This window comes from Schistocerca piceifrons, chromosome 1 (genome assembly GCF_021461385.2).
Source record: "Schistocerca piceifrons isolate TAMUIC-IGC-003096 chromosome 1, iqSchPice1.1, whole genome shotgun sequence".
In the NCBI taxonomy this organism is placed as follows: domain Eukaryota; kingdom Metazoa; phylum Arthropoda; class Insecta; order Orthoptera; family Acrididae; genus Schistocerca; species Schistocerca piceifrons.
The window spans coordinates 145823170-145848286 of record NC_060138.1 but is presented as its reverse complement, the minus strand read 5'-3'; positions in this window follow the sequence as shown (position 1 = coordinate 145848286).

The window sequence follows — 25117 nt, the reverse complement described above, 5'->3', positions numbered from 1 at the left end:
ATGCCGGGATGGTTCCTCTGAAAGGGCACGGCCGACTTCCTTCCCTGTCCTTCCCTGAGCCGACGAGACCCATGACTTTGCTGTTTCGTCTATTCCCACAAACAACTCAATCCAGTATACGTTGAGAGGCACCCACATGCCTTGCTCATACTGTGGCATCAAGCAGTCAGGCCTGCAAGATGAGTGGTCTGCCAAGCGAGTGGATTCATTCTTACTTATATAGTAACATGAACTCTAGTACTCACACTTAAGTTACAAGTTATCCTCCTATATGATTAATACGCAACGGAAACACGCATCTGACTATCAGTAATTTACAGAACTCTGACTCTACACTACGCACTGGCAATACCACATTTTCTTTTTGTCTTTTATTTAACGGCTTTTGTCAACACGTGGCCACCGCACTGAATATGAATGGCGCACACACTATAAATTCGGGACATTATGACAACATACACTTCGAAGGAAAAGTCCACCAATATTTTTCTTTTCACTATCTTATTTATTCCGATAAATTCTCTAACCTAAACACACAAATTCTACAACCTACAACAATAACACATAAGAAATTTCGCCCAGTGGGCATGGCTTTACAATGGTGAATCTCTATATTATGGTCTCGTAATTACTTTTAACGCTACAGTGCACTTTCTGGATAGGATGGTGGATCTTTTATTATACCTCACACTTCGACTCTCACAATCATCATCACTAAACTTTCCTCCAGACCGAGCGGTACCGAAGGAACAAGCATAACCCACTAATCTTTTGAAACTACCTCGCTACTCTCCCATGCAAACCACACATGCCCAAATTACATGACATACACCACACTACAACATGAAATACTACACAGAGAATGGTCACAACATTATCACTTTCAGCTTTCCCACTTCAATTAATATTTATCCCAGTTTCACACGACACTGCCCCACTTCGTAATTCTACTTTCCTACTGTGAACTCTGGAGATATATGCACGTCTTCCTGTGCAATGCAAGCCAAGTGGCGTTGCTGGATAGACGGCCGACTCACCTTGATTCTCTCTCAGAGTTTAAATCTAGCGTCACACGGAATCATATCACGCAAAGTAACATTAAGAACATATTCATCACACACACGAGTCCTCAACTGATACCATAGACGAGTACTTCTCTTTATCTTTTGTCTCATACACAGTTTGAGACTCACACAGTACTCACCACGTGGAAGTACTCGTCTCTAATTTCAAGTCCTGCACACGCCATTTCTTAAATATTTCAACTTATTGTACACACGCTATTTCTTAAATATTTCAACTTATTGTACACACGCTAGTAATTCAGCTTAACTTAAGCACACGGAAGTATTTCAACTTATTGCTACACGTGGTTTCTTTGTGACCGTTGGTCTCTTCCAAAGTTACTACAATCCCATTAATATTACCTGCCTCACATTTAATTCTCCCCACAAAAGTTCCTGAAATAGAGAAATTAATATTTCAAACTACTATTAAATATTCCACATGCATACCATGTCTCCACTCTTTCGTCATTACGGAGCACAACTAAAACAGGTCTTAACAGCACAGGATCCAGCGGCAGAGTGCTGAAACATGGCCGTTCTCTAGGTCCTCTCCCATCTCTGTCGAGGTGGGGGAAGCACCTTGCTATCGTATTGGTCAGCCACATTTCAGGCGCTCAAAGCTCTGGTAAATTCCATCTCTTTGGTCCCACCAAAGGTGGCCAAAGGATCGACTCAAAGATGATCATATATTCACATTCACTATCTGCGGTTAGCAGACGACCATACATTCATTCATTTCACAGATCTCACCAAACTGGATGTAGGGATTTACTTTGTGGGAGTGCACATGTGATCAATTAAATAAATAAATTGTCATTCTTTCCCACACTGGTATCCGGCTTCGCTGTATTAATTGAAATTGAGTTATTTTACAAAAAAATGTGTTGTTCTGACAAAAATAATGAAGTATGTTGTACCTATTTTCAATGTCGGGCGGTACTGTACCCTTTCAACGTAAGTGGTAACATTCAGCGGAAACCTCTAGGGGAAATCCAGCATTAAAGTATTTACGTGTCAAGGGAGCCATCTAATGGAAATATCCCGAAAGGCTATTATCGAGGGTCAGCCGCAACTTAGAAGGTATATAAGCAAGAGATAAAATGAGTAGTCAGTCTGATGGAAGAGTCTGTTGGAGAATTCTGACGGAGGAGTCCTACAGCAGTAGGACGTCAGTCAGCCGCAACCTGAGTATGCAGAAGTAATATTCGCAGCGAGAAGTCGGTGATCAAATCTGGAGACATACACATCAATTGCAACATAAGTAATCATTATTCTGGGAAATAGCTCTGAACATAGGCCATCTGTCTTTGTCTCAAGGAACAGCTAGCATTTGTAGCTTCCTAATTAACAAGAACAATTTATGGAATAGTAATTGTCTCTTGTATGCTTAGGCTAGTGGCCTGTTAATAAGAATAAATTGAGTCTGAGAAGTAAAATAGAAAGGGGTTAGGAGCTGGCGCCTCTTTTATAAGTTATCAAATACTATAAAGATGTTGTTGTTGTTGTGGTCTTCAGTCCTGAGACTGGTTTGATGCAGCTCTCCATGCTACTCTATCCTGTGCAAGCTTCTTCATCTCCCAGTACCTACTGCAACCTACATCCTTCTGAATCTGCTTCGTGTATTCATCTCTTGGTCTCCCTCTACGATTTTTACTCTCCACGCTGCCCTCCAATACTAAATTGGTGATCCCTTGATGCCTCAGAACATGTCCTACCAACCGATCCCTTCTTCTGGTCAAGTTGTGCCACAAACTTCTCTTCTCCCCAATCCTATTCAATACTTCCTCAATAGTTATGTGATCTACCCATCTAATCTTCAGCATTCTTCTGTAGCACCACATTTCGAAAGCTTCTGTTCTCTTCTTGTCCAAACTATTTATCGTCCATGCTTCACTTCCATACATGGCTACACTCCATACAAATACTTTCAGAAATGACTTCCTGACACTTAAATCTATACACGATGTTAACAAATTTCTCTTCTTCAGAAACGCTTTCCTTGCCATTGCCAGTCTACATTTTATATCCTCTCTACTTCGACCATCATCAGTTATTTTGCTCCCCAAATAGCAAAACTCCTTTTCTACTTTAAGCGTCTCATTTCCTAATCTAATTCCCTCAGCATCACCCGACTTAATTCGACTACATTCCATTATCCTCGTTTTTCTTTTGTTGATGCTCATCTTATATCCTCCTTTCAAGACCCTGTCCATTCCGTTCAACTGCTCTTCCAAGTCCTCTGCTGTCTCTGACAGAATTACAATGTCATCGGCGAACCTCAAAGTTTTTATTTCCTCTCCATGGATTTTAATACCTACTCCGAATTTTTCTTTTGTTTCCTTCACTACTTGCTCAATATACAGATTGAATAACATCGGGGAGAGACTACAACCCCGTCTCACTCCCTTCCCAACCACTGCTTCCCTTTCATGTCCCTCGACTCTTATAACTGCCACCTGGTTTCTGTACAAATTGTAAATAGCCTTTCACTCCCTGTATTTTACCCCTGCCACCTTCATAATTTGATAGAGAGTATTCCAGTCAACATTGTCAAAAGCTTTCTCTAAGTCTACAAATGCTAGAAACGTAGGTTTGTCCTTCCTTAATCTACCTTCTAAGATAAGTCGTAGGGTCAGTATTGCCTCGCGTGTTCCAATATTTCTACGGAATCCAAACTGATCTTCCCCGAGGTCGGCTTCTACTAGTTTTTCCATCCGTCTGTAAAGAATTCGCGTTAGTATTTTGCAGCCGTGACTTATTAAACTGATAGTTCGGTAATTTTCACATCTTTCAACAGCTGCTATCTTTGGGATTGGAATTATTATATTCTTCTTGGAGACTGAGGGTATTTCGCTTGTCTCATACATCTTGCTCACCAGATGGTAGAGTTTTGTCAGGACTGGCTCTCCCAAGGCCGTCAGTAGTTCTAATGGAATGTTGTCTACTCCCGGGGCCTTGTTTCGACTCAGGTCTTTCAGTGCTCTGTCAGACTCTTCACGCAGTATCGTATCTCCCATTTCATCTTCATCTACACCCTCTTCCATTTCCATAATATTGTCATCAAATACATCGCCCTTTTATAGACCCTCTATATACTCCTTCCACCTGCTTTCCCTTCTGTGCTTAGAACTGGGTTTCCATCAAAGCTCTTGATGTTCATACAAGAGTTTCTCTTATCTCCAAAGGTCTCTTTAATTTTCCTGTAAGCAGTATCTATCTTACCCCTAGTGAGATAAGCCTCTACATCCTTACATTTGTCCTCTAGCCATCCCTGCTTAGCCATTTTGCACTTCCTGTCGATCTCATTTTTGAGACGTTTGTATTCCTTTTTGACTGCTTCATTTACTGCATTTTTATATTTTCTCCTTTCATCAATTAAATTCAATATTTCTTCTGTTACCCAAGGATTTCTACTAGCCCTCGACTTTTTACCTACTTGATCCTCTGCTGCCTTCACCACTTCATCCCTCAAAGCTACCCATTCTTCTTCTACTGTATTTCTTTCCCCAATTCCTGTCAATTGTTCCCTTATGCTCTCCCTGAAACTCTGTACAACCTCTGGTTCTTTCAGTTTATCCAGGTCCCATCTCCTTAAATTCCCACCTTTTTGCAGTTTCTTCAGTTTTAATCTACAGGTCATAACCAATAGATTGTGGTCAGAGTCCACATCTGCCCCTGGAAATGTCTTACAATTTAAAACCTGATTCCTAAATCTCTGTCTTAGCATTATATAATCTACCTGAAACCTGTCAGTATCTCCAGGCTTTTTCCATGTATACAACCTTCTTTCATGATTCTTGAACCAAGTGTTAGCTATGATTAAGTTGTGCTCTGTGCAAAATTCTACCAGGCGGCTTCCTCTTCCATTTCTTAGCCCCAATCCATATTCACCTACTACGTTTCCTTCTCTCCCTTTTCCTACTACCGAATTCCAGTCACCCATGACTATTAAATTTTCGTCCCACTCCACTATCTGAATAATTTCTTTTATTTCATCATACATTTCTTCAATTTCTTCATCATCTGCAGAGCTAGTTGGCACATAAACTTGTACTACTGTAGTAGGTGTGGGCTTCGTATCTATCTTGGCCACAATAATGCGTTCACTATGGTGTTTGTAGTAGCTTACCCGCATTCCTATTTTCCTATTCATTATTAAACCTACTCCTGCGTTACCCCTATTTGATTTTGTGTTTATAACCCTGTAGTCACCTGGCCAGAAGTCTTGTTCCTCCTGCCACCGAACTTCACTAATTCCCACTATATCTAACTTTAACCTATCCATTTCCCTTTTTAAATTTTCTAACCTACCTGACCGATTAAGGGATCTGACATTCCACGCTCCGATCCGTAGAACTCCAGTTTTCTTTCTCGCGATAATGACATCCTCTTGAGTAGTCCCCGCCAGGAGATCCGAATGGGGGACTACTTTACCTCCAGAATATTTTACCCAAGAGGACGCCATCATCATTTAATCATACAGTAAAGCTGCATGCCCTCGGGAAAAATTACGGCCGTAGTTTCCCCTTGCTTTCAGCCGTTCGCAGTACCTGCACAGCCAGGCCATTTTGGTTATTGTTACAAGGCCAGATCAGTCAATCATCCAGACTGTTGGCCTTGCAACTACTGAAAAGGCTGCTGCCCCTCTTCAGGAACCACACGTTTGTCTGGCCTCTCAACAGATACCCCTCCGTTGTGGTTGCACCTACGGTACGGCTATCTGTATTGGTGAGGCACGCAAGCCTCCCCACCAACGGCAAGGTCCAGGTTCATGGGGGGACTGTAAAGATATTAAATAAATACTGAACTCTTCAGCATACTCATCCTTCCATTAATCCCAAAAGATTACCACTGCAACCAATAGCCACTCAGTTTTACCGTGGAGAGCTTTCTCCCTCTCATTTCCGACAATAAAGGTGGATACTCAAACAACCCTCAGATTGTCGTCAACGTTCCGATCGCACTACAAAACTGGGACGCGACAGAAACACTAATATTAGTACGTGGTGTGGCCTCCCTGGATGGCAATGAAGGCACAGACTCTGTCATGTAGTCGATCGTACAGATGACAAACACTGTCCTGGGATAAGTTATGGCACGCCTACCCGACCCGTTCACATAGTTCTGTAAGAGTTGTTGGCTGACGAGTCACACAAGCCACTACTCGTGCCACCATATCCCACACGTGCTCAGGTGCAGCAAGTCCGGAGATCGGGCTCACAGTAAAGTTGCTGTACGTCTTGCAGAGCAAGATTATCCTGTTGGAACAATACATCACCGCCTTGTTACAAGAACGGCAAAAGAACGAGTGTAGCAACGCTGCACATACCGTGCACTGGTTAGCATTCCCTCCAGAAGCACCAAAGATGAATGGGAGCTGTAGCATTGTGTTTTGGACGAATGCATTCTACAAGACAGCACTCATCAAGCTCATGTCGTACTCGCGACAACCACCACTTGCGTGCAGGCAGAATCTGCTTTCATCGCTGACGACAACGACGCGCCATTCAATCATCCAAGTGATCCCTGACTTCACCAGTCAAGCCGTACACGTCAGTGCTGTCGCATGGGTGGAAGACGGGCTAGAAGTGGGCGTGTTTATAGTCCCACTTCTAAAAACCGGTTAGCAACATTTCGTGTTGACACTTCTGGGCGCACAAGCCCTGTTATCTGTGCTGTGGTAGCTGTACTGCCCTCACAATACGACGATCCTGGTGGGCATCATCCGATCATCTGATCAGAAACGACATCGTCTTTCCAGGTGTACTAACTGTTTCCTGGCGCTGTATCAGGGCTTAAACTCAGCTGAGGACACTTTCAGTAAGATGTCTGAATGTCTACGGAGGACCGGCCGGTGTGGCCGTGCGGTTCTAGGCGCTTCAGCTTGGAACCGCGTGACCGCTACGGTCGCAGGTTCGAATCCTGCCTCGGGCATGGATGTGTGTGATGTCCTTAGGTTAGTTACGTTTAAGTAGTTCTAAGTTCTAGGGGACTGATGACCACAGATGTTGAGTCCCATAGTGCTCAGAGCCATTTGATTTTGTCTACGGAGGAATGGAGAAGGTAGTGATGTTGGCGGCAGGAGTCTGAAGTGATGTCGACGTCCCAGCTCATCCAAAAGATGTACCTGCGGGTCCCGGCAGGGATTCTGGGCAGGCCGATCCATTTCAGGAATATCATGCTCCGCAAATCATTGCTTCACTAATGCTTTACGACAGGTGTACGGTCATGCTAACACAAACAGTGCTCGTTTCCGAACTGTCCCTATAGCACACGCAGTACACAGTGCTCTGAAATAATATATTCAAATCCTTCTGTATTTAGCGTTATCTTAAGCAATGAGGAAATCCCAATCACGAGAACCCCCCCCTCCCCACCACACACACACGCACACACACACACACACACACACACACACACACACACACTCTCACACACACACACTGTAACACCACTTCGCCTGTAATCCATTGCTGGCACTACACATAACAGTTAATGTTTTCCAGGCACTAGTCAAACCCAAACCTTTCCATCGGATTGCCAAAAGGCATACAGTGATTCATTACTACAAAGCACTCATTTCCAGTCGTCCAATCGCCTCAGTCTTTGAAGCACTCGTGGGTCACTTAGCTTTGACAACAGAAATGGATGACTTATGAGAAGGTGCTCATGCTTTTGACTCTCTGCACACATACAATGTGCAACCTGGATTGCTGTAACAATTTTGAACTTATGAATGATTCCTTTCAGTGACTGCGTGAGATATTATACAAGGACCGTTCACAACACTCGATGGTCCCCGTCCATCAGTACATGATGTCTAGCTAGCCTTGGTGTAGCTCTGGCTGTTCCGTCGCGTTTCCATCACAATTACACCACCAAACAGTCGAATTGCTGGATGACTGATTTATCCCTGATCGATTTTTTACTCAGGCGACATCGAGTGACAAGTCCACATTGCATATCACTGAGCTCTCCTGCCTGACCCAGTCTTATGTTATGGCTTATCCACTGACTACACGTTACTTCTGTACAGGCGGAATCTCCTCTTATGACATCTACTGGTCAGTTCTACATCAAATAGGGTGTCCGAATACGTTTTTAATCAGATACTGTATTTATTCACCAAGATCGCAGTTTCTGCCTTTAATCTCATTTTGAAGTGATACCTCACTATGAACCGCGTCAGTGTACCCTCCGGTCTTAAGAGCACAGTGTCCTCGTGCTCACAAAGTTTACATATTTCATGTAGATAATAAGACACAAGCCTCTGCCATTCATACAAAAGAAAGCATCACTTCACTCAATAACTGCTATCGAAGGAACTTGGTAGTGAGCAATCACTTGAAAAAGGCACAATAGGCCAAAATCACTAACATGGTAAATAAATACTGTTAACAACAGTCCAGGTCGAAAAAGAAACAAAGCTATTCGCATCGCATTACTGAGGATCTGTTAGGCATGGTGCAATAGTACACGAATTTGTTTCGATTTTCAAAGCCTACTTGTAGTGTAACGAATGGTAACTTTCTAGATTAATTTTAAATAAAGGCCGAACACCTGTGCCGCTTCGCGGAAAACGAAATTCAGAAGTGATTTGACCAGCGGAAAGAATCACTTTGATTACTGGATTTTTATGGATACTGCTTAGGCCGAATAACTAATGCATACTACGTTGTTAACGGACTATCTAATAACAATACACAGTTCATGGAAATAGACAACATACCATCTTACAGCTCTGGGGTAGGTTCATACAGAGTAGTGAGGCTTATTAATGAGAACAGGATCCAATGGTTTAAGATTAACTTAAAAAAGAAGTGGTACTGGGTTGAGGTATACAGGGTGAGTCACTGACTACTGCCACCTAGAATAACTCCGAAAGTATGATAGGAGCTGAAAAGTTTGTGGGACAAAAGTTGCATGGGACAACGGGGTCCATAATATCATAATATCACGTTAGTTTTTTGTTCCTAGGTGGGGTCGAATCAGAGATATGAAGGTCAACTGTGTGTGTGTTTTTTTTTTAAGTTGGATGCTATACTTTGGTATTTATTTTCTGATAGCTGTGTAACAGTAAACTCTTTGAAGGTCAACGAAGGTCACAACGGTGGCATGAACGTCCATTTACAGAAGGTGTTCGAAGTGATGACCATTGGTATCAATGCAGTGCTGCAATTTTCTTATCATGGCTTGAATGGTATTCCTTATCACTTCAGCACTTATCGAAGCACATGCTCTGACAATTCTCTCTCGCATATCTTCAGGTGTAGTTTAACGCTTGGAATATTTGTTCAGTGAATGTATACGTAGCTTTATCTGTTGAGCAAACCTTCTTCAAAATTTTTCGGTGTACATACTAATGAAAACCTGAAGTGGAAGAAGCATATTACTGAGTTTCCCAGACAATTATGTTCAGTTACTTTTGGAGACAAACGAATCAACATCCTGATATGTTCTGCATATTTCCACTCAGTAGTGTCTTGTAGAATAATTCCTGAGATAGTCATCATTTAGAAAGAAAGTATTCATTGCACAAAAGCAATCCTTTAAATGATCTACGGAACACATGTGCAGCCTCAACTGTGTCCTATTTTGAAGGCGACCGCAACTGCTTTATTTATTTTCATTTATTTATCAGTTTCTAAGGGACAACGCATCAAAAAATTACTTCGTCATAGAACGAATCAACGCATATACAATACTGATTAGAAAATTTGTAAACAAAAGGAACTAAAGATTAAGAGCACCTGAAACAAATTTGTGAGAGAATAAAGGAATAAACAACAGAGACACTGTTGACTGAGAAAAGGCATCTACAGAGTAAAAAGGAGTAAGTTGATGAGTATTTTAAAGGTGGAAGTTGACAAGATGGAGAAGGGACTGGTGTCAAATACATTTTTAAAAAAAGTGAAATAAATTTAAGGTTTGAAAATGGAGTGGAAATGGAAATGGAATGTCTGAGGGTAGTATGATCGTAAGGGGAGCGAGGCAACGCTGCTGTCTTTCTCCATTGCAATTTACAATACACACAGAGAAAATTGTTGAGAAATTCTGAGTTAAAAGAAGCGGAGTTTGTGTTGGAGGAAAGAGACTAACACGTGTATGATTTGTGGTTGATATAGTGTTACTAGCTGGAAGTTAAAACCAGGTAAACAACATACTGAAACTCTTACTGACACGTGTGAAGAAAATGTTACGTTGCTCAATAAGAAAAGAAACAAAGTGTATGGTGATTTGCTAACGTTAATATAGAAAAAATTAGAATTAGCCAAGTGAGAGATGCCAAGTACCAAGATAGCATAATAATGGAATATTTAATGTGGCACCAGTAGGTCATAATTCGTGTTGCAGTAGGTGAGGAAGCTTTCAATACAAAAAGGAGTTTACTATGAGGGGAAGCTTATAAAGAGCTGTGGAAAAGACTAACTAAATGATTTGTCTGGAATCTGGCACTATACAGAGTTGAAATATAGACATTGTGAAGAAAGGACGAAAGAAAGTTGGAGCGTCTGAGATGTTGCTGTTAAAGGATGGAGAGAATTACTTGTGTTCAGAGTGACTAATGAACAGATGCTGGAAAGCATAAGGGAGAGAAGAAGACTTCCGCAAGTTGTATGAAAAATAATAAAGAACTGACTTCGTCACTTGTTATTACTGTACTGTTTAGTGGTGAATGTATTGGAATGGTCAGTGTGTGTGATAAGAATGAAAGGAAGGATAAGAAACGAGACAGTGGATGACATTAAAGGAAACGAAAGCTGCGTGGAATGAAAAGAACAGCAGAAGACAGGAAGAGAACAACTGTGTGAACATCTACACTCCTGGAAATTGAAATAAGAACACCGTGAATTCATTGTCCCAGGAAGGGGAAACTTTATTGACACATTCCTGGGGTCAGATACATCACATGATCACACTGACAGAACCACAGGCACATAGACACAGGCAACAGAGCATGCACAATGTCGGCACTAGTACAGTGTACATCCACCTTTCGCAGCAATGCAGGCTGCTATTCTCCCATAGAGACGATCGTAGAGATGCTGGATGTAGTCCTGTGGAACGGCTTGCCATGCCATTTCCACCTGGCGCCTCAGTTGGACCAGCGTTCGTGCCGGATGTGCAGACCGCGTGAGACGACGCTTCATCCAGTCCCAAACATGCTCAATGGGGGACAGATCCGGAGATCTTGCTGGCCAGGGTAGTTGACTTACACCTTCTAGAGCACGTTGGCTGGCACGGGATACATGCGGACGTGCATTGTCCTGTTGGAACAGCAAGTTCCCTTGCCGGTCTAGGAATGGTAGAACGATGGGTTCGATGACGGTTTGGATGTACAGTGCACTATTCAGTGTCCCCTCGACGATCACCAGTGGTGTACGGCCAGTGTAGGAGATCGCTCCCCACACCATGATGCCGGGTGTTGGCCCTGTGTGCCTCGGTCGTATGCAGTCCTGATTGTGGCGCTCACCTGCACGGCGCCAAACACGCATACGACCATCATTGGCACCAAGGCAGAAGCGACTCTCATCGCTGAAGACGACACGTCTCCATTCGTCCCTCCATTCACGCCTGTCGCGACACCACTGGAGGCGGGCTGCACGATGTTGGGGCGTGAGCGGAAGACGGCCTAACGGTGTGCGGGACCGTAGCCCAGCTTCATGGAGCCGGTTGCGAATGGTCCTCGCCGATACCCCAGGAGCAACAGTGTCCCTAATTTGCTGGGAAGTGGCGGTGCGGTCCCCTACGGCACTGCGTAGGATCCTACGGTCTTGGCGTGCATCCGTGCGTCGCTGCGGTCCGGTCCCAGGTCGACGGGCACGTGCACCTTCCGCCGACCACTGGCGACAACATCGATGTACTGTGGAGACCTCACGCCCCACGTGTTGAGCAATTCGGCGGTACGTCCACCCGGCCTCCCGCATGCCCACTATACGCCCTCGCTCAAAGTCCGTCAACTGCACATACGGTTCACGTCCACGCTGTCGCGGCATGCTACCAGTGTTAAAGACTGCGATGGAGCTCCGTATGCCACGGCAAACTGGCTGACACTGACGGCGGCGGTGCACAAATGCTGCGCACTAGCGCCATTCGACGGCCAACACCGCGGTTCCTGGTGTGTCCGCTGTGCCGTGCGTGTGATCATTGCTTGTACAGCCCTCTCGCAGTGTCCGGAGCAAGTATGGTGGGTCTGACACACCGGTGTCAATGTGTTCTTTTTTCCATTTCCAGGAGTGTATGTTCCGCCAGAACACACAGTAACAGAGAAAAGTTGTCGACTACAACGAGGAATTCCTTTGCAGAATAGGAGGGTCAATAAGGAAATCTTCCAACCTAGATTCGAAGACTTGGGGTTTGCCACTGAAATTTTTCAGCAATTTTTGAAAACTACAGAAAATGAAACCTGCTGAATAGTGTATGCCTTTCTGCATAAAGTTTACAGAATCATGATTCAACTGAATATCGTTTTTCCATTCAGCGTTCAACATCGAATAACATGATGGGATATAATTATTTAAGCGGAGTGGAACTGTCAGAATGCCGAGAAACCTGAACAAGGGGTACACGAAGCTTGCAAAGTGACACCGCTGATGTGTCTGACAGCTATTTTGTGGGCTAAGAGTATTCTGGATGAGAGCACAGAGTTGCCCAAAAATTATGCCATATGATACAATAAGTTGAAAGTAAGCAAAAATAAACAATTCTTCGCGGTTTAGTGTCAGAGACACTGCATATTCTTCGTATAGTAAAGATAACAACGTTCAGTTTTTGCACAAGATCTTCAACGTGGTACTTCCAAGATAGAATTTCATTTACATTCAGTCCTAAAAAACGATTGACTTCGCTGATTATTCTACCATTTCGAGACATTAAAATTTCGCTTATACGAGACCACCGTGTCAAAAATTCTACACATTATGTTTTGTTCGCAATTAAGCGATAATTGTTCTCTGAATGCAACATGCTGATGTAATCGACCGCCCGATTAGCTAGAAAATTTGCTTTATACTCCACATTCTTCACAAAAAACGTCTGTTCTAAAAAGATATTTTTGATCATCTGACACTTTCAGTGACAGATCAGTGATTTATATCAATAAAAGGCAAACGTATTTGGAAATTGAGATTTTATTCATAGTGAAAACAAAATTGAGGATTCACAAAAGAATTTGGAGATGTTTATTTAATTAAAATTTAATGGTCTTCATCGCAGTAAAAAATAAAATTATAATTGGCCTATTAGTGGTTTTGGTTGACTAAAAAGCATCTTCAGAATACGCATACTAAGGAATAAGTACTTATGAACAATATTGGCCACAACTCCTTCGTTACTAAGTGTAACTCAGATCATGCTTACTAAAGAATCTGTACTTAAGTACATTGCTGGTCACATCAGTATCACTAAGTGTAACACATCAATGGTAATATGTTGGTCAAAGCAAGGCTCGTAACGTTTAAACGGTTTAAACGTTACCAGGAATGCTTTGGCAGTCGAAGACCGTTATCAAGGAATTTACCCGAATGTTTTTCATTTAGAAAGCTGAACTACGAGTGTTAAATTTCTCACTACGCCTACCATCGCTGACACGTTGAATAACATCTCATTTTTAAAAATAAACTGCTCAGTTCTTGTCTGTAAGGTACTTAAATTTTTCACATTTTTATCCACATTTCTCACAGGTTAGAAGAAATTATGTGTATTTTTCCTTTTAAAAATAAAGTAGTTTTCTTTCTACAATTCAAAACATGCTTCGTACAATGCTTCGGATTATATAACACAAACACAGACACAGCACTACAGCACAGCATTTCATTCCATAGCAGGGCAATGTGCCGATCGAAAATCGTTGTTTCAATCTGTACGGGCATCGTGCTACTACAGTAGGAGCACTAGGGAATGTAGACCCAGGACAAGTGTATGCTTGTGCGCCTCCCGGAAGCGTGCTCGGATAGCCGAACGATTAAAACGAATGCTCGAGACAAGCAGGAATTTTCAGTTGTTCTGAAAAACTCTAAAGCTGATGCGTAACGGTAATCGCTAGTTGGGAATCATTTCTCAGATGAAACTTTTTGACCCTTGGCCGAATTTCTCTCGCCCGCCAATAAGAAGTAAAAAAAGAGGTAGACCCCGCGATCAGGCCCAGAGGAAGGACCACATGATGTCGACTGGCTAGCACGCTGTGCCCTATGGCGTCAGTAGCCCAGCCAAAGAAGGAAAAATAAGAGGAAAATTCACGTATTCGCAAATTTTTTACGGTATTAGCGGGTAGTGTCGTGAACAATATATTAAATATCCTGACCGATGGGGCGTGAACGTGAGGGACGGGGGAGACTAAAAAGGTTGCTTTTTTTTAGGTTTCCTGGAAAATTTCGAAAACCGCGGCATCTGTCGGAAATATTTCCCAGTATAGAATTAAACTACATTTAATTTCATACAAAAGTGGTTCTATTCATTTTTTTCTCTAGCACTAATAGTTCTCACGTTGCAGGGGACAGAAACATCGCAGATTATAAAAAAGAATGTTTTAATGGTATAAAACTGCTGTTTATTGCTATATAAAGTGGGTTAAGCAATATTAAATTCAGAAAGTGAAACTATGTGTGTTGAGTTTCTCCATACTGCTACCGTTAATAACGTGCTCTGTAACACCACATGTAAGTGCATCAGAACTGTCGTAAGGGATAAACTGTGTCCTGATGATGTAAAGAGTGGAAAGGCGAGATTGGAAGTTAGAAGCATGAGGGAAGATGGTCGTCACATTCTGGTCAAGCACTTCCGTTCTCCATAGGTTGCAAAATGAAGTGCAAGGAGTCAGTGCCTCATTCTCGCTACCGCTGTGTGTCACGAAAAGCAACTACAGGTATTTCAAAAGGCTATACCTACCCTTCCGCAGCATGCCTTGTGAATCACTGGCGACGCAATGTGCAGACACTCACGAAGGAGGTGTTTCTTTCTTCCACAAAAATTTTCTGTGGCAATACCACCACAAGAAAGCAAAAGGCATGATTAACAAAACCCTTGGACTTCAGCTACCAGAATCGCTTTTCGGTCAGAAGTACATTCGGAGAAGACCGTGCTCGTAGGACATTCATTAACGTGAAAAGTTTAGAAAATGTTCCAGCTTGCGAACAATATAAAAATTCGATTAAAAAAATAAGAAAAATCAATGCAGGCTATACTGTCTACACGAGCGAAGCAGCGAACGCTAAGCTAGCTTTATATATATGAAGTATTTACAGAACTGAGCGCAACGTACAGTAGTTTGCACTGAAACAAAATAGTTCAAATGGCTCTGAGCACTATGGGACTTAACTTCTGTGGTCATCAGTCCCCTAGAACTTAGAACTACTTAAACCTAACTAACCTAAGGACATCACACACATCCACGCCCGAGGCAGGATTCGAACCTGCGACCGTAGCAGTCCCGCTTGCACTGAAAGTAACTCACCGTTCGTGACAGAACATGCACATTGAACCAAAATTGTTTGTGGAAGGCAGTGCGGAATTTTTGCTTTGCAGTTTTATATTGTAAGGTCTGAAACCGTGTGAGCTGATAACAGCCTTTCCTTGTTGCAATAAATTTGCACCAGATAATGAAAGACGGAGTATGCAAGTGTTCTGAAACCACGTCTTTGAAAGTGTGTCAAAAAACGGCATTTCTTCTTTAATTTTACCTACAATGTCCTGTCTTTTCATTAACTTTTCATTTTGCAGGCCATTTGTTTTGTGGAGCTGTGAGTGGCTAAAACAGGCGATTTTCTTAAGTAATTCGAAAAAAACGGAGCGATCTATCGGCTTTCTCTTGTGTTCTAAGCTGGAGATTTCGCTGGTTATTTCTAAAGATATCACATCCCTCTGACTGCATACGAACACAGTGCAGAAACATTGAAAATCCACCATCCACCATGATTTACTAAGAAATATCAATGGCAAGTGATTCTATAAATTAAATGACAATTCACGTCTCATTAAACAATTATTCAATGAATCCGCGGTGACGGCGAAAGTTTTAATAATTCTCCAATATGAGAGTTTTTCATATGGCATTGAACAAACTAAACAGTGACACACACACACACACACACACACACACACACACACACACACACACACTCACACACATACATACAGTTTTTGTCTGTGACAATAAGCTGACTTGGTTGAAAGGCAAATGCCGGAAGTGACAACCGCCTCGCAATGAAACCCAGTTGGCATGGCCTCTACCCTCCCAGCATCTCCCCTGATAATTAGCTGGAAGAATTTGCGACGAACCAGATCTCATTTACATATAACTGCAAAATATTTTTTCCACAGTAAACTGCGACTGAGCGAAAGATTAGTTGTTGGAATTGATATGCATTCTCCTGGTGACCAAGAAAAAACTCCCGAAAGAAGCGGCATGATCTGAGTGGCAGGGTGAGAAGCGGGGGAGGGGGGAGGGGAGGAGTGATCGGAAAATTTTTAAAGTTGTTTCTAGTGTTGAGGAGAGGAGGTCATGGAACAACTTTCATTTTGCTCTTGGGCAATGTTCGTAATCTAATAGTAAACTCACACAATGATATATGCGATTGCAGTCTTTCTGGGCGTATTCCACTGATGAATTCTTCTCGGGTCATCAACCGAGTGGTGGCAAATGTTACAATGAGTTTCGTACCCATCATCTTCTGGCGAATTGTCGGGATGCTGTGTTCTGCATATCTATATAGCTGCTTGACCGTCGTCCCCTACTGTAGGCCGGCCAATCACGCCGAGAGCCGGTAGCCATCCAGTCTGTCTGCGAACGAGGTTGCCTTCAGATCGGATCGTTCCTGACATATTTTGTCAATTTTGGGATTCCACGCTGACGTATTTTGTCATTTGTGGGATTCCACGCTGCACTGAGCTGAAAACCGCTATCCTTGTTTTCTAAATTGTTGTGCAGACGTATCTCCACTGGCTCTTTGAAGATCGAGTCCCAGAAACCGTTGGCACTGCAAAGCTTCTTCGTTTTTTCGAATTCGAAGGTGTGTCCCTCGATAATGCTTTGTTCTGCTACCGCGGACTTGTTTGCCTGTCCTAGTCGTACGTTCCTGATGTGTTCGGTACAGCGCTGCCCGATATATTCCATCCCACATTCGCACTCAATACTGCAGCCTCAGCTGGTCTTTGGTTGAGCCAAGTATATGTTTGACTTTTTTCGGTGCGCGAAAGTTGTTCATTATTTCGTGCTTCTGTAATATTCTTGCGATCTTGGCTGTTGACTGTCCAGCAAACGGCAGAAACGCCACACGTTTTGTTTCGTCTTTTTCTGGTATCTTCTTCCGCCTCTTGTCTACACATAAGGCGTGTCTTATTTGTGTCTCGGTGTAGCCGTTCTTTCGGAAGGTTTCCCGCAGATGTGCTAACTCACGCGGCAAACTCTCGCTGTCACAGATCGATCTGACTCCTTCTACTAAGGTGTTCAGTACTGAGTTACATTGTGCAGGATGGTGGCAGCTCCAAGCATTGAGATATAAGTTCGTGTGCGTCTTCTTCCTGTAGGCCGATTGTCCCAACCTACCGTCCGGATTTTTCTTCATCAAAATATCCAAGAAGGGAAGGCAGCCATTCTTTTATACCTCCATGGTGAATTTGATGCTGTCATGTATGCCACTGAGATGGCGTAGGAACTCCTCTAGTTTTTCCTTGCCATGGGGCCACATTACAAAAGTGCCATCTACGTGTCTGGAGAACACCTTTGGTTCATGGCGGGCGGTGGCCAGTGTTCAGTGCCACATCTTCAAAGTGCTTCATGTACAAGTTGGCAATACCTGGGGCCAGGGGGGAACCCATGGCAACACCATCTGTTTGTTCATAAAATTTCCCACCACATTTGAAGTACGTTGTGGTTAACACGAGACGAGTCTGAGTGTGTCCTCATAGAAGTGATCTTCGAGTAGAGCTAAGGAATCACCCAGAGGCACCCGGGTGAAAAGAGTTTACATCACAGCTGACTAGTAGATCCTTCTCGTCCAGTCTAACCCTTGGGATACCTTAACAAATTCGGTCGAGTTCCTATCACCACTCAGCTGATAACCCGAGAAGAATTCATCACACAATGATGTATTTACAAAGCAAAAAGAAAGAGAACAGCAGTGAAAATTAATGTAAATTTTGAAGCTATTTTGAAGATAAGGTCTAGATCTTTGGCATTAATCACGTTAGTTGATCTTACACAGATCCACAAAAGGTTATTAAGGGAAGCGACAACTTTTAATGCATAATCAGTAAGGATTCTCTTATTTTACCTGAGAGACAAACAGAAACAAAAATTGTTTGTATTCTGTGTGAATGCCCATTTTCAAACTTGCATTTTGTCCGAATTGTAGTATATTTCGTTAGTTTTCGTTTCCACAGTCAAAAGCTATTGAAATCTTAGGTCAGTACTTAATATGTTTATATTGCGGCATTGGCCTAAGAGCGGTAGGAAAGAAAGGAAAAGAGAAGGAGGCGGTAAGAAAATTAAACTGTAAAACACTCATAACGTAATTTCACATTTCATTGCTTTATTTTACAATAAGTGACTGACTACCCCACAATCAAATACAGTAGTGATCATGTTGTAAGTTTATGAATGTTACAATACTATAGCTGTAGCCAGTACTAAAAATAGTTTTAGATTCCACCATAATTAAAGTTTACGCACTGCAAATACATTTACGTCAACTGGATATGCAGGTAACACAAACTATCTACATAATTTTACATACTGTTCCAACCATCTTGTCTTACTTAGAATGGTTACCTTACACAATGTAACTTAATAAAACTTTATCCACCAATCTTGAAACCATACTTTGTGTATTTTAAAGCCCTAATTTAATTCAACATTACTAGATGGCTGTAGTTTCATATAATTATAACTTGCAGCATGTTAATTGAAAGCTCCTGACAGTGTTTTTCATATCCATAGCATATACTATTGTTCTGAAAGAATATTTCCTGTTAAGGCACTATCTTAATTACAGTTGTAACAGAATGTACTTTTAATGTTGCAGTACTTGCCCTCCAATATTATTTCCCAATAGAGTGCCTTCATATGAGCGCTGAAATGTTTCCAGAATGAGATTTTCACTCTGCAGCGGAGTGTGCGCTGATATGAAACTTCCTGGCAGATTAAAACTGTGTGCCCGACCGAGACTCGAACTCGGGACCTTTGCCTTTCGCGGGCAAGTGCTCTACCATCTGAGCTACCGAAGCACGACTCACGCCCGGTACTCACAGCTTTACTTCTGTCAGTATCTCGTCTCCTACCTTCCAAACTTTACAGAAGCTCTCCTGCGAACCTTGCAGAACTAGCACTCCCGAAAGAAAGGATATAGCGGAGACATGGCTATCGTTTGGCAGACAAACAATAGATCCCCACACACTAAATACTTTTCCGACACGGATTTCAAATAGTTTAATTCCATGTTGTTGACGAGTTGGGCGTTTCCTTTAATTGATCATAATATGCATAATAAGGATGTAGTGGTACGACCTGTTCAGTAGTGGCACGTACTCTATAAGTCTAGCAGCAGTTACGTGCGACGCATTGCTGCATTCTTTATACAGCAGTAAACACCTACGCAAGGGGGCTACTCACTAGCTCCGAAGAAATTTTTATCTCAGTTGTACAGATTGAGTTGTTTCGCTGTTGTCTTTGGGGCCATATATAGAGATAAATGTGCCAGCTTAGTACGGCGATGTTAATTTCAGTCATCTATGTCGGATTTTCACCTCTAATCTGTCGTTGCTGTAACTACCTACAATTCTATATTTACCTTTGACAGCGAGCTATCAACACTATTAGCGAAATCAATACACCTACGTAATTAGATGTATGTCAAGTCATCGTGGAACATCAGCATGTATGGGTTCCTTCTGTTTTATCATCATTCGCTGTACATGTTGTCGAAGTCTATGTGAGTTAATTAATATCCCATTTTCACAGACAATTTCGTAAGCTCGATTCGCCAGAGATTCTCTTCCTGATAGAATCGGCGGTTTACGCTGTCTCTGCATCTCACGTTACTCGTGTTTACAGATAATTTCAAAACTATCGCACATACATGACGTCTCCAAAGACCACCCCCGATGTCGCTTCTAAATTAAAATAATAATAAATAAATATTCCAAAGCAATCTACTTTTATTGATTGTAGTAATAAGAGCTAATTTCACTTTGATTGAACTAAGACAAAAATCAAAGATGCTGTTCGTTGTCAACTGTTTGATGAACGAATCTTTCCCTAAATTCTTCACAGATATAATTACACATGCTTCATCCGTCCATCCACAAAATAAAAAATTATCGATCGTATGACTTATGTTACACAGACCAAATAATATCCCACTCAGCAACGAAAGCTATGAAAAAGAATTACAAACAATGGCTACAATACCCATATAGTTCAATACCTCAACCAAAAAGTCAAAACGCAACTAAGCAGAGAACACAAACACCATTAACGCCACAGCCACTACAGCACACACGAAAATACGAAACAGTAACACTCATTACATGATTGACAGAAAAAAATGGCACACTTCAACGTACAAACACAAAGCAACACGCATGACAGCAAATGTATCAAATAAACAGGAATTACACATTGCTTGCACAACAAGAAACACACTTCACACACATTTATAAACGACAGACAAACCAGACAGATACCAAGGAGCAGGCAAGTACCAGTTATAGTGCCAAGAATGTGAATCAGTATGTCTGGGAATTACATGTTGGAACTTCAAAACTAGGTTTAAACAACTTGTAAGAAGCAGGAATTATGAAAATAGCTATTCCACCTTCGCTGAACATCTGATAAAACATGGACATGAACCATCCAACATGGAACAAGACATAAAAATTATCAGAGTGAATAGTCACAACAAAAAACACCTGGCATTACAAGAAAACTTTCACTTACAGTGAAAAAAGAAAGTACTTAATCATCAAATCAATATAAGCAATAACTCTCTGTTCATGTTAGCCACTAAAACAACGACAAAAAGAATTCTGAAACATAACCAGAATAAATAATTAATAAATATTCCTCCCCCCCCCCCCCCCAACTTATCTCTCTCTCTCTCTCTCTCTCTCTCTCTCTCTCTCTCTGTCCCTGTCTCTCTCTCTCTCTCTCTCTCTCTCTCTCTCTCACACACACACACACACACACTAATATCCATTAAAAGAATCCACGCACTCACTAAGAACTACACATTTACACATAACAAAATACACACACACACACACACACACACACACACACACATACACACACACACACGCAAAATAAATCAAAAATATCAAACCACGCCACAAAACAAATCAAAAAGTCGAAAGACAAAGAGCGACAGCCAGCAACGCTATATACTGTAAATACATACATGTTGTTCACAAAATGAAAATTGCAAGTGATGTAAGTGATGTGTGAACAAACGTCGGAAATTGGCCAGCTGGAACATGGAGTCTAAAGAACACATCTCCAAGGCCACACATATGGGCTTAACAGCATTTTAAATCGCAAGTAACAGCGAACGATAATTTCACCTCACGAAATTTGTGCTACAAAAGTTCTAATCTGAAAATCAAGAGAAAAACATGACAAAAATGGAACATGGTAATCTATTGTAACTACTAGATAATACACGTATTATATGTATAAAAAGAAACATGTATTACAGGACACTGATGATGCTTCACAAATAAAAGAAGCGAAACGCACACAGCAACAAAGAGACGGCCTTTCATTTAGTTGCATAGACGGAACATACCTCCACGAAATCCTTCACAGTTGGGAAAAATATTTCAAACGACATCAGGCTTACTTTTATCTTATAACCAAGTCTAATTTCTTCACAGAAACTTTACACAATTCTTGGTAATTTTCTTTCACTCTCCTCATACAACATGAACCACGTAACGTAAGTAGTTCTAATTACTACTCTTAGCATACATAAAATTATATCTCAACCTTCTTCACTAACAGCATGACAGAGACTGACTCTAACCAATGCAAAGTTACACGGCATCCGCTTCGTTTTTGCAAAGACTGTCGCAGTCGGGAGTCGACGTGAGAGGTATCTTCTTCTTCTGGTTCTCCTTTTTTCCGTGGACGTCGATTCGATGGCGAAGTCGACGAGGTACGGCTGAATGGATGGGTGAAAACTGCTGACGTCGTCGATTCCTTCTGCGTCGCTCATGTCGCATGGGAAAAAAAAGACATCGTTTGTAAACACCAGATAAACAAACGTCCTATGATGCACAAACAAGAAAAATTTTAACTACTACTCTTACCTCTTAGGATGTGCGTATCCTTTGCGCTGACCAAGAAAGCTATTGAGGAAACTTCCTGTCCCATTACATGGGGTCGCCAGAAAATTTTAATTGTTTTCTCGAACAACGTACAATTACGTAATTACTTTTATGTACTTAATTTTTCGCAGTATAGGTACACACTGAGATGTCCGCGTCACACTACAACAGTACTCCACTAGCAGTCGTAAAACAAAAGTGCATAGGCCATTGATAAAGTAAACTAATATTCTCTAGATTTCAAGGGCGACAACGCTGCTACCATGCATGCTAAGTTAATGGAAATGTACAGCAACAATGCGCCATCAGATGATACTGTGGTTAGCTCGCGCATGCACTTCCAGTGTGTTCAGACATGTCTGAATGACGGAGAACGGAGTGACAGATCTTAGCACTGTGAAGGTCCGGAAGTCACAAGAGAAATCGCACTGGCACTCTAAGACCGACGTATCATAGTCGAAACGGAAAATAGTGAAAATGGGTCATGAATCAGTTTTCAGTGTCCTGCACGGCAGTTTGATCACGACAGGGATGGCCGTCCACTAGGTTCCGCGACTGCTGATACTCCCTGGAAAAGCTGTGGCAGGCCAATCCACGTGTCTTCATAAGCCGCCTAATCACCGTGTTGGTTGTATTACTATGTCCCTCAGACGGAGGATTAATTCCAGGCGTGGAAACACTTGGGTCCATCACTGCTGATAAAGGCGAAGAAATAGCCTTATCGAGCATCATGATACTGTGAGCTTTTTCGGGATTGCTATGGCGTGGTCCTAACAGATTACAGCAGCCAAGTAGATCTGCTATTGCCGAACATTGCTTGGATACTGGTCACCCCATGTTATATAACAACACCGGGATATTGGCATGCACGTCTAGCTATTGGGACAGTGTTATTAAGGAGGCAGTTGAGATTAAATTAGCGACCAACCTCGTTAACAGGGATGGAGGTTTCTGTTTAAACTCTGTTTGGAATCCGGCTCTCTCCCTTGTCAAAAAACAGAGTGACAGAGTCAATGCTACCTCACCTGAGAATTCGTAATCTCACTATCGATAGCTCTGACATTGGTCATCTTTGGTGGCACTAGTGTTCAGTGTGTGTGTGTTACCTTTCCTGCTACAGTCTGAGAACCGAGGTTTTAAATTTGCGTGTACGTCGCATGTCCGTTGCAGTTTGCCTTGAAAATGGCGGGGTGTTCTCCCGCCGAAATATCGGCGGTCGCTGAAAGTGTTACCTGGCTGAATTCCCTGATGTTATTTCAAAGTTGTATACGCCAGGAGAAACTCAGGTCTCAACAGTCGTTCATGCTGTTTCTTTCGGCTATCAGATTTTGCCTCAGCACCGGAATTTTCGTGACATGGGACCCTGCGAATTCTTCCACCTTTCCAGAATGACGAAGACGTGATTTTGAGATGTAACATTTTCTGGACCCCAGAAATATAGACTTCCTACTAACAGAGCCTCCGCAAAATAATTCACTGTTGGGAAAAATGTGACGCATTCCATGCTTATTATGTAGAAGATAACTAATATCATCACTACGTTTCACGCCCGTAGCATGACTTCTTTTTCTGCAGATAATTAAAACTTCATATAACCCAGACACCCGTGCTAAAGTCATTATGATCGGTGTGGGGGTACCGAATAATTTCTCTGGGAAAGATTATTCTGCTTACGGCGTCCTCATAAAACCAGAATCTATTTGCTGGGCGGAAATTTCGAATATATACCCCCGTCTCCTCAAAGCGAGTCCGCGGTCTAAATCATACTCGGTGACGGGGGAGGATACTGGAAGAAGTCTCGTTCGTAGATGTCCCCCTCCCTTAGCTCATCGAAGAAAGAAATGATAAAGCTGAGAGGAAAGGAATAAAAGCTAGCGAGAGGCAGCGTCCACGTAGGCGTGTCACTGGAGGCAGGAGACAAGGGAGGCGTGGGCGATGCATATCCATGACGCTGCACCGCGGTAATTAATGATCCCTTCAGAGCTTTCCCTGCTTCTGTGATCAGGCGTTTTAACACAAACATAATTATCATAATTTACAATACGATTTGAATGAATGAGAGGTGAGCGGTGGGTGGGAGATCTACTCTCGCATCCTGTCCACGCACGCCCACTGTCATCCTACGGGTTCCTGCCCTCCCGACGTTTGACATGACACGGCAGATGCTTTGGAGGTTCCTCCAACCTGCGCCGAGCTTTCGTCTCACAGGGTGTGTCACAGAACTGTACTGCTTGCAGGGGTGATAGTGCGAGTAGGAAAAAACACGCGAAGGTGCCCAACAAACATAGTAAATCCCAAATGCGAAACTAACTTTGTTTGTTACGTTTACACGACTCAGCCCCTGAATCGCTTTTGGTGATTTTGGTATTGAGGTAGCTTCAACGCTGAATAAGAGCATAACTACTTTATAAAACGTGTACTAAAAGTTATATATTGAGTTGAAGAATATTATGCGAATTAGGGATCAATATTTAGTCTTTGAAAAATCTATGTGCTCTTTGACTTTTGAACTTTATCATATTTGTGAAAATGTCCTTAATGATCGATGTGTTCCACATCATACGATTCAACGTAATGAATGCAATGCTTATACAATTCTCAACATGTTTGATCCATACTTCCATAGTATAATATCCAACTGATATTATAAAAGCGAGAGTAACCTTTCTGCTATGTTTTCACAACTAAATCGCTGTATCGAATTTGGTGGAATCTGGAATTGAAATATC